The 12809-nt window shown below is 40.9% G+C and overlaps 2 pseudogenes across 2 annotated transcripts; both read right to left on the bottom strand.

The window, feature by feature from the left end:
- Nucleotides 1-10033: 10033 nt before the first annotated feature.
- Nucleotides 10034-10741, bottom strand: LOC308276756 (triacylglycerol hydrolase DDHD2-like; annotated as a pseudogene). The gene has a single exon. The product of its transcript is annotated as a triacylglycerol hydrolase DDHD2-like (transcript).
- An 867-nt stretch (nt 10742-11608) lies between these two features.
- On the bottom strand, nt 11609-12270 carry LOC308276755 (triacylglycerol hydrolase DDHD2-like; annotated as a pseudogene). The gene has a single exon. The product of its transcript is annotated as a triacylglycerol hydrolase DDHD2-like (transcript).
- Nucleotides 12271-12809: the final 539 nt, after the last annotated feature.

Below are 12809 nucleotides of genomic sequence, written 5' to 3'. Positions count from 1 at the left end.
ATGAGCCTGGCTATTCCTGATTTTTTTTTTTTTTGGTGGTACTGGGGTTACTGGAAGCCCTTCTACCTCCAATCTACCCTACCGGACCTATTTTTACATTTTTATTTGGAAACAGGGTCTCCTAAGCCAGCGCGGGGCTGGCTTCGAACTTGTGCGAGCCTCCTGTCTCTGCCTCCCAAGCGCGGGGATTACAAGCGTGCGCCACCACGCCCGGCCTGATTTTTTTTTTTATCATCTCCATCTGAATGAGATCTTTTCCATCTTTCCCTTCAGCTTTTGAATCTCTGCTTATCCTAAAAATATGCTTTCTACAGGCAGCATATAGTTGGATTATGAGTATTAATCCCATTTACCAGTCTATGTTTTTAATTGATTATTTGAAATAATTAACATTCAATTTAATTATAGAGACAACTTCTATTTCTTGTCATTTTGACTTATATTTTCCATGTGAAACGATATTGTCTTTTGCTTAGCTGTGTTTCTGGTGGTATTCACACCTCTTTTTCTGATATTTAATTTTGACCTCTCCATGCTTCATTTCTTTGAGTGTTTTCTGAATGCCATGTTGGTCATCAAGAATTCTTTTAGCCTCTGATTATGCAAAAAGGCTTTCATTTATCCAAAACATAACTTTCTTGGGTACAGCAATCTTGGTTTGAAGATGTTTTCCAGAAGGGCTTGAGGTGTACCACTCCATAACCTACTGGTTTTCAGGATCTGAGTTGAGAAATTTGGACTGATTCTTATAGTTTTATAGCTGAATCATAATCAAAATCTGGCTTTTTGCTCTCAATAATTTTAGGATTCTCTCCATAGCCTCTGTTATACATTTTGATTATAATATGGTGGTGAAATGATCTCTAATCTTGTCTGAATGGGTTCTAAAAGATACCTGCAAATGGATGTCTATACTATTATCCACATTTGAAAAATTTCTGACATTATTTGTCTGAAGTTATACTTAATTTACTTCATTTCTGCCTGGATACCTTCTTTGACAAGGTGACCTCCACTGGTGTCACCCTGATGAGCCACTGCACTGGCACCCTGCACAGGGAGAAGAGCAGGACCCAGAAGTCACCAAGAACATGGGAGGTGGCTCCATGAAATAGCAGCTGGCAGCCAATGGCCTACAGTATGGACACCTGTCACACAGGGATGATTCTGAGGCCACCCTGAGCACTGTGGTGGCTCCTGGGCTGCTCAGTGGGCCCAGATGGGAGCCGCACAGACGACTCCAGGCTTTGGGCGTAATGTCTGTCCATCGCAGGGGCTAGCTCTTGGCTCTGCAGGGCTGCATCTCCAAGGTTACATTCTTAAATGTCTCCTGTCAGGGTGGAGAATGACGAAGTGAGGCCAATCTGTCCTCATTCTCAGCCTGCAGAAGCCCTGGCCTCGGACTTCAAGTCTGACTAAAACCTGCACAAGCCCAGATATGCGGGTTCTAGTTCAGGCCCTGCTCTTCCTCTCAACGGTGGGTGCTGGGCCAGGCCTGGCCATGTTTTCCTGTTTCCTCCTCTGCAAAGTGTTGTCTAGACTAAACCTGAGTCCTGGAGTGAGCAGGGTCTCCCTGTCATGCTCTTCCACTGCAGTTGTTTCCACTCTGCCCTCCTCAGCACAGCCCTGTCCACTCCTGATGCCCTCACAGCTTCTGTCCCCAGTAAGGTCAGCACCAGGCTCATCATCCTCCATTTGTAAGACAAAAGTACTGAGGCCCAGAGAGGAGCCACGGCTTGCCCAGGACTCCACCATGTTCAGAGCAGGCCAAGTTTATCTGGCCATAGCTGAGTATCCTGTGGTCCCGCCTCTGTGTGTTTTTGCCTGGTTTCCCAGCAGAACTGAGCCCTAGGTGCAAGGTGTCCCAGGCTCCCTCCTGACCCAGATCCCTGAGAGCCTCTGTCTCCCATTTGGGTCCTTGGCTATGCCAAAACTTTCCTGTTCCCATAGAGCTCCTGGCCATGTTCCCTTCAGAGAACTCCGCCTCTGTCCACTCTGAATTAGGAGCTTCCCAGAGGCCAAATCTGCTGTCGAGGACTCATAGTTCATGGAGAAGTGACAGTCTTCCTTGTTTATATGGAAGCTTCCATATTTTTCTATTTTTATGAAGTTTTTTTTATTCTTTTGTTGCCTGTGCCTTTGGAATCATATCCAAGAAACCACTGGGGGGAGGGGGAAAGATTTTCTCAGGAATGTTCACCCTGAAAAACATTCTCATGATATCTTTATCCAGATATCTTTTATGGTCTATAATATTTGAATGTCCACATTTGACTAAAGGTGGAACCAAAAAACTGAATCGATGTACACAAAATGGCATCTTGAAAAGCCAAGGTCTGCACATTTGGGACATGAGCACCTCACCCCAGAACTGCAAGGTGTTTGCTGCTGTCCACACCATTGCCCAGGTACTTTGTGACGAACTCTTACTGCGAATGGCAAAAGAATTCCTTGAGAAAGACAAGAGCATGACTCCTCATACTTGGCAGGGAGCAATGGTTTATTCCTGCGTTTTTCTAGGGAAATAGGCCATGATTGGCAAATGTTTATACATTTTTCTTATTATATTAACATTTTCGGGAAAGTAGATATTCAGAGGATTTTTATAAGCACTAATACAGACCATTTGATGGGATTTTTTTTGAAGATTTAAAGAAGTTTATTAAAAAGATAGAAATACAGAAGATAGTTATAGCCCCATGCCATTCTGGCATGGAGGGGAGTAGTCCGAGCCAATTCACCACCCCAAAATTACAGCACATGGACCAGACTTTTTATACTCATAATCTCCATCTTGTTTATGTAATTCTTTTTTTAAATTTTTTATTGGTGCACTGTATTCATAAATCATAATGGGATAAAAAACTTGTGTAGACATACATGCACACATCGCCCAGTTAGCCCCTACCCAATCCCCACACCATTCCCTACCCATCCATCCTTCCCATGCTTGGCTTAGTAGATGACATCTAATATTATAGCAATTTATCCAGAAATAACAATGATAATCTCACATAACAGATTCATTTGTCTGATATCAAACTTTTGATGACTTAGAGATAACATTTCAGTATTTCTTTTTGCTTTCTTAGCAGAAGATTTTTTTTAAGGTGAAACTATCATACGTTTATTTTTTTCAGAAAAAATCTATGCTAACATGAAATATGATCTCTAAATACCCAAAACAATCTCAAAAAAGAACAAAGCTAGAAGATGTACATTTTCTGATTTCGACCCTTTTAAAGCTACAATAATTGAAACAGTGTAGTACTGCTATAAAGGCAGATATATAAACCAAACCAGTAGAGTAAAATAAAAAGCCTAGAAATAAATTCTTCCATATATGGTCAAGTTATTTTTTACAAGGTTTTCAAGAACATTTGGTGAACAAAATAATCTTTTCACTAAATATTGTTGAAAAATAATAATTACATGAAAAAATAAAATTGGACCCTTACCTAACACCATATACAAATATTAACTCAAAATAGATAAAAGACCTAAATGTAAATCTTAAGACTATAAACTTTTAGAAGAAAACCTGGGTCATAACACTTCACAACATTGAAATTGGCAGTGATTTCTTGGATATGATTTCAAAGGCACAGGCAACAAAAGAATAAACAAACTTCCTAAAAAAATATTGTATATCCAAAGACAGTGTATACAGAGTTCAAAGTTACTGATAGAATAGGGTAAAATACTTCCAAATGCTATATCTGAAGGTACATTAATATTTCAAATAGATATCCTAAAACTTAGCAACAATAAAAGCAAACAACACAATTTAGAAATAGGTAAAGACTAAAATAATGAATCTCCAAAGATTTTAACCAATAACACATGAATATAATCTTCTTTGCTTAGTTGTCTGCTGGATGGAAAATCTTGTTTCTCTGGTTCTGGTGTGTATTACCTATTTCTTCTTTTAGTTAATCTCTTTGAGTATTTTCTCTAGCGCTGGTTTTGAAGACATAAATTCCTTCAGTTTCTGTTTGTCACGGAAGCTTCTTATTTCTCCATCTAATTTGATAGATAGTTTTGCTGGGTAGGAAATTTTTGGCTGGAAGTTGTTTTCTTTCAGAGTTTGGAATATGTTACTCCAAGCCCTTCTGGCTTTCATAACTTGGTTTGGGAAGTCTGGAGTGAATCTAATTGGTTTGCCTCTGAATGTCACTTGGCCTTTTGTTTTTGTTGCCTTTAAGATTCTCTGCTTAGCTTCCACATTGGTCATTTTGACAATTATGTGGCATGGGGAACTTCTCTGATCCTGTCTAAAGGGAGTTCTCTTAAGTTTCCTGGACCTGTGTATCGACCTCTTGCTCTATGTTTGGAAAATTTTCTGCTATTACTTCCTTGATGAGATTGTTGATCCCTTTGGTTTCACCTTCTTTTCCCTCCTCTATTCCAATTATTCTTAGGTTAGCTTTCTTAAAATAGGCCCATATTTTTCCAATGTCAGATTCCTGCTGTCTTTTTTTTTTTTTTTTTTTTTTTTTTGGTGGTGGTACTAGTGGTGGAACCCAGAGGCTTTCTACCTCCAGGTTATATTCACAGACCCATTTTATATTTTATTTGGAGACAGGGTCTCACTAAGTTGCTAAGAGCCTCACTAAGTAGCTGAGGCTGGCTTCGAACCTGTGCAATACTCCTGTCTCAGCCTCCCAAGCACAGGGATTACAAGTGTGCACCACTACACCTGGCTGTCTGATTTTTTTCTAAGTTATCAATTATGCATTCATTTTTGGAGTGATCATCTTCTAGGAATGAGATTCTATTCTCCATATGGTCTAATTGATTGTTTACACTTTGAATTGAGGCCTTTACTTCAACAATTGAATACTTCATTTCTTTTAGACTCTCTCTAAATTCTTTTTGAAGGTCCTGTATTATTTCTACAGTTATATTCCTGATTTGATCTTCTGGAGATTTCTGAATTTCTGTGTTATCAGGTTCTGATAATATGGGGTTGGGGGAATTCATTGCTCTATGTTGTTCCTCTTTCCCATGATTTCAGAAGTTTGTGCCTTCCCTGGGTCACTACGACTTATGTGCTCTGGATCTCAAGTCTGTGTTAATCTCAGCCGCCACTATTCCTTTACTGGGTTGTATTGTAAAGTCTCAGACCCAGGAAGTTAATCGAGGCTGCGCGAGACCACGGGGGTGCCGGGCTGGTCGTTTTCCCACAGGGAGCTGCGACTAAGGTGTGGTATCTCTGCCACCCCTACTCCTTTATTAGGTTGGACTGCAAAATCTCAGACCCAGGGAGATTATCAAACCTGTGCAAGTCCCTGGAAGTGCAGTACAGAGATTTCTCCTGTAGGGGCCGCAATTTCACTTACGGTTATTGTGCGCGTTGATCAGGAGCTGTCGTGGGGCGCGGTGAACTTGCAGTTGCTGCTGGCAATATGGCGCTGTTGCCATGCCCTCGGCTGTGAGGCTGGCATATTTCTTTTCTGGTTTTGAGCTCCATTCTGAGTCCCTGGAAGGCACAATGAGCTTGGCCACTGGGAGTTTTAGATGTTCTTTGCACTGAAAGAACTGCTGAATTACACCTGAATGATCCGCAGCTGTTCACTTCATCTCCTTGTTTACCTTTCCTCTATGGAGCCTGGTGCTGTGAGGGAAGATGGTGCCAGCATGGCTCTGCTGCTGCATTGCTGGCTTGATTTCTGGTCTCTGGTTGTTCTTCTAGTCTTTTTTTCCCTCTGTTCCTTGTGTTTACATTTTTTATTTCTCTGCTGGTGGTATTTTCTGGCTATGAAAAGCACTGATTTTGTTGTAATAGAGATCGAGTTTTAGCAGGACTCGTAAATGCTGCTTTTCTTGGTCGCCATCTTCCTGGAAGTTTGATGGGATTTTTAATGTCCTTGTGATGCCAATGTCTCGTTTTAGTTTTTTTCTTTTGTCTTATTTTTGAAAAGGGGTTTTGTTCTTTATTTTTCAAATTTGTCTTACAAAGAATAAGTAGCTTGGTGATTTTGTTTGAAGCACCCCCCCCCCCATGTTACCATAACATGAGGCTGTAACTATCTTCTGTATTTCTATCTTTTTAATAAACTTCTTTAAAAAAATACATGGAAGCTTCCAAGGTGGGTCAGGAAGGACACTCCATGCATTCACTGGTCCTGATGCTTAGAGGGCACAAACCAAGACTTTATATCCAGTGGTGTTTCCAGTGAGTTGTCTGTGACCTATCAGCAAGCTCTGCCAGAGGGGCAAAGCTGAAATCCTGTGGTCACACATATCTACCTTCCAAGTATGGATATTAGGACCCAAAGCTGGAGACCCATTTGGCCCGCTGACCCCAGGCAGCACCTGTAGTCACTGTCCCCAGGCAGCCCTCTGCCTTGTCCTTAATTTGTAGGGTGGATGGTGCAAATTGAAGCCAGGGCCTCACTCATGCCATAAGCACACTATCACTGAGTTTCACCCAAGCCCAAAAGCCTCCTCTTGGCTGTGGACGGAGCTTCTGGTAGAACACTTGCCTGATGTGCAAGAGACGCTGGTTTTGATCCCCAGCATTAGAAACATAATGTCAAACCAGAGCCTTTTTCTTTTTTACCAGAGTTGCAGGTAAAGCCTGAGTCCATTACCCCAGTTACTTAGTGGACCATTTCTATAGTGCAAATTTCTGCCAGAAGAGCAGAGTGGGACGGGACAGGCACTGTTGACATCTTTTGACTGACTCTGTGCCATGTCTGGCAGAATTTCCACACAAAGTCACCTTTGCTTCCCTGTCAGTAGCCATCCCGACCATGGCAAGCCCGCAGAGGAATGTTAGACAGGCCACACCCTGCACAGCTAGTGTTCAGAGCTAGGTTACCTTTAAGGACCTGAGCCCATGCCACATTTGTCAAGGTCATGCTACCCAGTCACGCTAACTGGACTTTTAATACTGTTCAGTATTTGTAACATTATGCTTAAAACATCGTCATGCTTACTCTAGTTTTTGTTTTATTTTATTTATTTTTTTATTGAACATAAATGGTATACATTTACTATACTTGATGCCCTCCCCCCCCGCCCCTGTTTTCATTTTCCCCCTCCCACCAATGATTGTCCAGGGTAACCATGCCATATTCATTAGTTTTTGTTTTTTAAATATATAGTATTGCTGCATTATAGTCTCACATAATGTATTGAGTCTATTTTGAATAAATAAATTTTGAAATATTTTGTTTTGTATAAATACCATCTTTTAAATGAATCTCAATTGTATTTTTCTTACAGCATTAACTTCCAACATGTTCTATAATTCCCTTCTTTTTATGCTGATCTTCACCAGTAAAATGTTAGCTTCAACGGTCAAGGTTTGGTTTTGTTCACAGCTGTATCCCCATTACCTAGAACATATTACACGGTATGCACAGAACACACAAAATTCTCAGGGAATGTCCTAAAGAGTGAAGTTTTTATGTCATGGGTCATACAGATGGACAATCCCCTTTCCAACACTACTCACTGTCTCTCCCGCTCTCCACACTGATCTGCAGTGGCCTTGCAGTCATAAAACCACCTTCAGTACATGTGCATCTGTCTCTGCACCTTCTATTCTGTACCATAGATCAGAGGGTATCTATGCCAGTGTCGTTCTTAATCATTTTAACTTTTAGTATAATTGTATTCATTACTGTAAACCTTTGCATTTGTGTATTTGTGTGTGTGTGTGTGTGTGTGTGTGTGTGTGTGTGTGTGTGTATTTTCCATAGGGACTGAACCCTGGAAAAATCTTAATTCTGAGCTACACTCCCTGCCCTTTTTATTGTTTATTTGGAAGGAGAGCCTTACTATTTTGTTGAGAGCCCCCTAAGTTGCTGAGGCCGTCCTGGAACATCGGATCCTCCTATCTCAACATCCCAAGTACTGAGATCCCAGCGTGCACCACCAGGCCTTGCTCCTACAGTGCTTTCCATGTTCTTCCTAAGAGTGGTCTATGGGGTTTCGTTTCCTCACTGTTAACATCCATCATCTTCATTTCCATTGGCAGAGCTTTTATCTGGGGGATCAGGCATGAGGTTTCCTGCAGGACAGCTGACTTCTTCTGGCCTTTCAACTTCTCAGTTCCAACAACTTCAGATGCTGCAGAAGCTAGAACAGCAGCATGCCCAGGTAGCATGGCCTTGTTTTTGTTGGGTAGGTTTGTTTATATTTTTCTTTTTGTCATTATTTTTTTTCTTCTACAAATTTGGGGTTTGATTTGTTCTTGCTTTTCTAAGTCCTTGAAGTACATGATTTTGGTTATTTAATATATTCCCATTCTTTGAGGTGTGCAATTGTTGCTTTGAACTTCTCCTTCAGTTCAGTTGCACTGTACTTTGAAGATTTTAATGCGTTGCTTTGCCATTTGCATGTATTCATGTGCTTGCTGTTCTTGTTGTTACTGATCTGTAGTTTTATCCCAGTCTCATCTGAAAAAAATACATGATGTTTTCAGCTTTATAAATTTAATGAAGCTTCATTTGTGACCTCACATATGATCTTCCCTAAAGAATGTTCCATGTGCTCACAAGAAGACCATGTATTTATCACTTTTGAATAAAATCTTGCATTAATGTCTGTCAGGTTCATCTTCTCTCTACTACAGCTCAACTTAGATGTTTATTTCTTGATTTTCTGTCTGAATGACCTGTACATTGACCTAATTGGGATGCTGAAGTCTCCAAATATTATTATATTGCAGTATATCTCTCCCTTAGGTCTAAGCAAGCCACCTTTTTCCATTTGGGTGGCCCCATGTTGGGTGCATATATATTTGCTATTGTTGTATCTTTTTGTTGGATTTTTTTTGGCGGTGGTACTGGGGTTCCTGGAAACTCTTCTACCTCCAGGCTACACTCCCAGACCCATTGTTTTATATTTTTATTTGGAAACAGGGTCTCTTAAGTCAGCGAGGCTGGCTTTGAACCAGCGCAATCCTCCTGTCTCCACCTCCCAAGTGCGGGGATTACAAGAGTGCGCCACCACGCCTGGCTTGGATTGGTTTTTTTATTGCTACCTAACAGCCTTTTCAGTCTCCTTTTTGCAGGTCTTTATTTAAAGTCTTTTAAAAATACATATACTAGGGATTAAACCCAGTGACATTTTACCTCTGAGTTCTACCCTAAGTCCAATTTTATCTATTATTTTGAAACAGGACTTTCTTAAGTTGTTGAGTCTAACTACATTGCTGAGGCTGTGCTGGAACATGAGATCTCCTGCCTTGGCCTCTCAAGTGCAGATATTACAGGCCTATAGTCTATTTTGTTTGATAGAAACATAGCTACTCCTATTGCTTCTCATTCAATTTGTGTGGTATATCTTTCTCAACCCTCTCTTTCCATCTGTGTATACCTTTAGTAGTGAAACGAGTTTCTCATAAAGAGCATATAGTTTGATTTACTTTTATATTTTTATCCTCTCAGCCAATCTATGCTTTTGATTGGTGAATTTAATCCATTTAAATTCAATGTTATTATTGGTAGGTATGAATGTTGTCATGTGATTCTGTTAATTGTTTAACTTGTGCAGGTAAATTCTCGCTTCACCTCTGATCTCTCAAAGCAGCTGTCTTACTCAACCCTCCTTAAACCTTTGAAATTTCTCTCCCTATTGATTGGCAAAATAAAGGACTGCTTCTTTTACTTTCCAAATCCCCACAACTTTGACCACATATTTTATGGTATTATTCATATCAAAGTGAACTACTAAACCAAGCATGGGAGGGAGGGATGGGGAGAGAGTGAGGTGGGGACTGGATGGGGGCAGGCTGGGTGTCTACACAAGATTTTTTTTTTACCTCATTATGATGTATAAATATAATTAACTAATAAAAATTAAATTAAAAAAGAACATAATGGGTTGATGTGTTCCTCCATCTCCAGGCAGATAACCTTAAGAGTTGGTTTGGTCACCCGGACCCCACACAGACCGCACAGGACATGGCTCTCATTATCTTGGTCTTCTTGCAGGGCCTGTGCCTGGTGGATGTTGGTGGAGGACAGCTCGCTGCTGGACTCCATGGCTGCTCAGCTTGTGCCCCCTTCCCTGACTCCTATGAAAATGGAGAGGTGGGCAGTTGGTGGGCAGCCACAGACCAGTGACTTTTACTGTAAGGGCTGATTAAGGAAGAAAGGAAGATACCCTGGGTTTGGTAAATAAGGACCAGAAATACTGTGTCTTCAGACTCCCAGTAGCACAGATGGCTTTGTAAAGCAAATATTCATTAAAACTTTTCACTGGGCTTCTCCTGTAGCACATGGTCAATGTGTTGGGTTCCATTCAGCATTCCCACATTGATAGGTGGGTCGTCTTCCTTAAGTGCTACAGAGTTCTCTTCTGTGTTAACATCACTGGACTTTTATGAACTTGACTCACATTCTGCTTCCGTTTCTTCTGGAGTTTCCGAGGCTTGTAAGGCAAAATATGGAACTCTGGTGAAGGACTTCCAGGCCATCCACAGTGAACCTAGAAAATTGTTCTTAAGGTTTCTACTCATCCTGGTCAAGCCCTTTCTTAGCTCTAAGTGCATCCAATTCTTGCCTTTATGATGTGGGATCAACACTGGCTCACTTTCCACTCCTGGGACTACCATTGGGTAGTCCCACAGCATCAAAAGGATTATAAATATTAAAGAAACCTTTGCATGCTGAAAATTTGTAATTGAGATCAATTCTTTTTAGTCCTCAAACAGTAAGAAACATTCCAACGGGAGAGCCAAAGGCAAGCATCTTTCTGGTCTGTAGATAAGCCAGGGGTAGCCGGGCGTGGTGGCGCACGCTTGTAATCCCCGCGCTTGGGAGGCTGAGACAGGAGGATCACACAGGTTCGAAGCCAGCCTCAGCTACTTAGTGAGGCTCTCAGCAACTTAGTGAGACCCTGTTTCCAAATAAATATATAAAATAGGTCTGGGAGTATAACTCAGAGGTAGAAGGCCTCTGGGTTGCACCCCCAGTAAGATGAGCCAGGGTATTTTACAGAAACCTGCCCAATGCCAACATTTAGATAAGCATCATTTCTAGTTATAAGCAAACCTAAATTATGACTAACAATGGATACACTCCCTTTGAGACACTCCCTTTGAAATTAGGGTTTCTCTGCAGAAACAGTGTGTATACTCGGTTCATTTCATAAGCTACTATGTCCACAATAGTCTGGCAGTAGGTAGGGCTATTGTAGAAGACATTCAAGATTGTGTCATTGGTGAAGTGCCTGAGGCAGTTAATGCTTAGTGGTGTTATTCGCTCCAGATCTACATCCACACCAGTAGAATGCAAAGGACTGTGCCAATTGGCTAGAAGAAATTCTACTCTCTCAATCTGCTGATTTTCTTCAGTGTGTGTGTGTGTGTGTGTGTTACTGGATGTGGAACTTGCACTTTTCTACCTCCAGGCTATACTCCCAGACCTATTTTATGCTTTATTTGGAAACAGGGTCTCACTAAGTTGCTGAGACCCTCACTAAGTAGCTGAGGATGGCTTCAAACATGTGCAATCTTTCTGTCTCAGCCTCCCAAGTGCTAGGATTACAAGTGTGCGCCACCAAACCCGGCTTCTTCAGTTTTTAAAAAATGCATCTGTAGCAAGTTTAAGAAAATATCTGGAAAATCATTTACACGTTGTTCAGTGCTTCAGAAACAGAGCTCACAAGCTGATCCAATCCCATGGATGACAAAAATCAAGCGATCTATTTCAACAGAGATGTTCTCGGATCCTTTCTTTGCAGTTCTTGGCCGACCTTGCTCTGTAGGTGTTGAAGCCCACTCATCATACCCTGCTACTGGCTGATAATGCACCATGAGCTTTGGAGTGTGTAATATAATAAATTTCTCTGTTGAAAGACTCCAGTTTCTTCTTCCATTCACCCAGAGTTACAACAAGCTTGTAAGTTTCCTCTAAAATTTGGCCGAAGCTGTCAGGATAGGAAACATTTGTTGTCTTTGTCTCTCTTGTAAAACTGAGAATATTGTTACACTTCTGATGCTAGTTCATCCCAGTATACAGCGTACCACATCCTCTCCCCCAAATGAACATCATTTCTGCCCCATCTGTGGGCACAATTCTCCACTACACTCTTTTCCAGAGCCAAATGCCTCTTTCGGCTCCTGTGAATTCTCAGAGTTGGAAAAAAAAATCCACGTCTTCTTAGAATCTAATATTTTATAATAAACCAATGTGGTTCATACAAACTGCCAGCACCCATGACTCTTAGTTCAAAGGAACTGCATGAGTTTGTTGATGGGGATGGATCTGACTGAGACAACTGCTACTGGTGTGATTCCACTGAGGACATTCACTCTGGCAGCCTCCCGCCCTCGCCCAGGGAAGCACTTCAGGTCACTCAGGCTGAGTGCAGCTGGCCACTAGGCGGCCCGCTGTGGTATGTCCTTTGTGTTTCTGTAATTTTTTTCATCAGTGTTTTAAGATTTTAATTGTAGAGAGTTTTTATTTCCTTGATTTGATTCATTCTTAAGTATTTTACGTTTTAGTTACTGTGTATGAAATTTCTTTCATTTTCTGCTGGCTGGTGATGGATGTATAAAAATGCTACTTATTTGTATGTTGATTTTGTATCCTGCAACTTTACTGAATTTATTTAGTTTATTGATTTATTTAGTTTATTGATTTAGATAGTTTATTTAGTTCTGACAGATTATATACATACATACATACATATATATGTATGTGTGTGTGTGTGTGTATATATATATGGGTTTTTTTGGTGGTACTGGGGTTTCTGGAAGCCCTTCTACCTCCGGGCTACACTCTCAGGCATATATATATATATATATATTTTTTTTTAGTCCTGACAGTTTTTTGATGCAGAGGTGG

The sequence above is a fragment of the Muscardinus avellanarius genome, assembly GCF_963383645.1.
Source record: "Muscardinus avellanarius genome assembly, chromosome: 18".
Lineage (NCBI taxonomy): Eukaryota > Metazoa > Chordata > Mammalia > Rodentia > Gliridae > Muscardinus > Muscardinus avellanarius.
Note: the sequence above shows the minus strand (reverse complement) of the source record. Positions and strands in the feature narration are given on the sequence as shown.